We start from the raw sequence: 3,512 nt of genomic DNA, 5'->3' as shown, positions 1-3,512 counted from the left end.
GGCGAGGTGCGTTCGGGTGATTCGATCCGAGATCTCCCTGTACTAGATAACCCGCGGTGACCACCCAACCACACCGCTTCTACTGGTAACTTCTTACATCTGTTTGTTTTACTTTCTTCTCTCTTGTCTTGTTCTTTTTCTTCTTACCTTTTCCTTTTTTTTTCTTAAATATGTGAACTTTATCAAAATCTGTGAAATTTTTTCAAGTCATTGAGTTTTGTTTTTCAAAACTGATGAACATTTTTTAGAATCGATGAACTTTTTTTAAATTCGATGAACTTTTTTCAAATTTGATGAACTTTTCCAATTTCAATGAACTTTTTTCAAATTCCATGAACTTTTTCTCAAAATTGATGAACTTTTTTCAAAATCGACGAACCTTTTTCAAAACCGATGAACTTTTTTTCAAAATCGATGAAACTTTTTAAAATTTTGCGAACTTTAAAAAAAATGGTGAACTAGTTTTCAAAATCAATGAACTTGTTTTTCAAAATCAATGAACTTTTCGAATGATTTTCAGATTTACGTTAATGTTTCACTAAAGAATGGTTAAATAGAACTTGTTCCTAGTTACAGAGCAGGAGAACGTATTTGGCTGGTGGTTATCACGTTAGGGGAGGAAAAGACGTGTCGTGCGGTGCTGAGTTCGAAACCCAGCTTAAACCGGCGCTGAAGGCGCTGGTTAGGAGCTCCCCCTGAGGGACGCTACTCCGGTAGAAAACTCAGAGATCAGGGGTTAACTGGGCTGTCGACCGCACCAAGCCCATTTAACAACCTTGATCCTTCTCAGAAAAAAACCTTGGTCGACCTCTCTCCCAGCGCCCCCTTCCGCCGCATTTCAGGTTCCACCGCACGGACTCCCTCGCAGCGGCCCCTCCGCTCCCTGGCTTCCCCTTGGGGATTCCTGATACCGCCGCCGGCAAAAGCGATTACTAGCGAAGGTGCCCTACCCTGCCTCGAGTGAGGGTGCTCCTCCCAGAGGAACGTACGTAGTGGTGGGCAAGGACGACGGCAGCGGCAACTGCTCTCTCTCCGTGGCGTTGTGCACCATGGCGATGGCTACTACGATGTTCCACATCAACCAGGTGAAGGCTACCCTTCTCCCCTTTATCCCGTTTAGAAATCTGAATCTCTTTCGAATTCAACCTTCCCCTGTTCTTCGCTTCATGATCTAATCCTCCTCTCTTTCCCGATCGGTTATTGGTTCCAGAGATCAGAGTCCGAGTTCGGAGGCCGCAAACGCCCAACATCCAGCGACCAGAGGGCGAGCGGTTGCTCATCTATGGCATGCAGAACGAGGCGGCAGGCTTGGTAAGATGATGCAGCAGGTACATTGGAAGCGGGAAGCTGATCCGTCAACGAAATTGGGAGCCTGCTGCTTCTTTCCTCAGATTTATACATTATTACTGTATACTATAGTTCTTCGTGGGAGGATCTCACGAACAAGTCCAACAGCTGATGGGGAAATTGGGGTAGTTGAGAAAGAAACAGAGAAAGGGATGGGAAAACAGAGGAGCAGGTGAGAATTCAGAGTATTTCCGTTTCTTCAGAGATGCCTCGTACTACAGGTTCACCGGTTCAGTTACGGCACACAGGCCAGACTAAACGCACACCCAGCCACCGACAAGTCTTTCTTCTGTTTATACTTGCTTTTACATGTAAAATACAAAGCTTGCAGTCATTCTATTTCTATTTCTGCAGCAGAGGTCAATGGAATTCAGGTCGCAGTGATGTTCATAACAAATGAGTAGTACCTTGACCATATCCACAGAGATGAGCATTCTGTAGGATGTGCCCCATGGGAAGGTAACACTTGTTGTTTAACTCCTTTCAAAAAAAAAAAACAAAAAAACACTTGTTGTTTAACTGAACTGTTGGAAGGAGACACACCCTTTAGTCTACTGGGAAGAAGTTCAGTAACCGGAGCAGAAGTCGTCCAGAGTTATACCTGGACAACAGCCGGTGATATGAACTTCATATGGCTGCCTTGCTGCTACACGAGTTGCCAATTAGGATAGTCAGTAGCGTTGTTTTTAGAGTGTTGTTGGGAAAAAAATACCGGCCATTTACGGTAGTTGATATAGCCTACTGTAATGAGTACCAACATTCCCCACATTATTTATTTTCCTCTCTTGCCTCCTCCCCCTTGTGGTTGAGAACCCTTGCTATTGTTATGAAAAATCAAACTATTACCAGCCCTCTTAATATCTAACACATCCCTACAAAAAATACTAATCAACTTAGATGTTTTTTGCCGTAAATAGCTAACATTCTCATGTCAACATAAACAGGCGCAAAACCATCATAAATTCCAGGTTTCCAAAATTCAGGCCAAAAACATATATTTGTAAGATTAAAATGCTTCCCTTGTATATAATGTGATGATTATATCATATGACTAAAATATTACCCTTACAAGTAATTGCATCAGTGACTAACATTGTAACATCAAAATAAACGGGCGCAGCAACGCGCGCCTTCGATGATCTAGTTCTTGGGTATATTCAGACATGGTAGTCTTGGATCCTGACGAGAAAGCCCGGTGCGGCTTGGCCATGGTACGCTTTAGGGCCTTCACTGACAACAGGCTGTCCTGGCCCTGTGTTCATCATCAAGCAGCAAAACAAATTAGAGAACTGAAACTAACCCTCATTAGTTATTGACATGGTTTGTAATCACGTTGAAGAGAGCACAACAAAATGGTCAGCTGATCTATATGTTACCATGAGGCAGGTTCCAAGATTGGTGTCGCAGAAGCCGTAGTCATGGGGGCAGCGGCTGTAGCTGTCGTCGCAGCAGGTGGTGCCCTGGAGCGGGCAGCAGGTCCAGGTGAAGCAATCGTCGCCCTGCCGATAGATGCAGCAGCAGGTCGTGCAATTGTCATCATAGACGGTAGGTCCCGGGGTGGGAGTCGACGGCTCCGCCAAAGCTGCCCGCGCCGACAGCAGCAGCAGCGCCGCCACGAGAGACGTCGTGAAGCTCCTCATCTCCGGCAACGGGGAGGCTATGCTACCGAGGAAAAAGCCCAGGCGACAAGAGTGGGACAGCGGGGGACTCGCTGGGCCGTACCGGGAGTGGCAGCTCAGATTCTCCTTTGGGGTTTCTTGTTTCCTTTAGAGGCCACATGGAACTTTGGGAGTCAGAGAGCACATCCCCCAAGTTGGACCACTTCCGGAAATGCACAAACACGTCCAGCATCCATGTTCACTACATATAGCTTTGACATATACGTATTTGTAAGTCTCAAAATCCAACATCCCCTGAACTTTTTTTCTTTTCGTTTTAGGTTTTTAGCAGTTCCAGGTGGGAGACGACGGCTCAGCCGGAGCTGCCCGCATCGACAGCAGCAGCAGCAGCGCCGCCTCCGCCATGACAGACAAGACAGGTCACCTCTGAACTCTCCCACCTCCCGGTAGGTGTAAACATATCATCTCCCCATGTGTGCACGCTCATCTTACGTCGCAACGACCGGTTGTTGACTTGCTTCTGTTAGTGGAGCAGTATCCCATTCC

Source organism: Aegilops tauschii, chromosome 2 (genome assembly GCF_002575655.3).
Source record: "Aegilops tauschii subsp. strangulata cultivar AL8/78 chromosome 2, Aet v6.0, whole genome shotgun sequence".
Classification (NCBI taxonomy): domain Eukaryota; kingdom Viridiplantae; phylum Streptophyta; class Magnoliopsida; order Poales; family Poaceae; genus Aegilops; species Aegilops tauschii.
The sequence above is the reverse complement of the archived record's forward strand: the minus strand, read 5'-3'. Positions refer to the sequence as shown.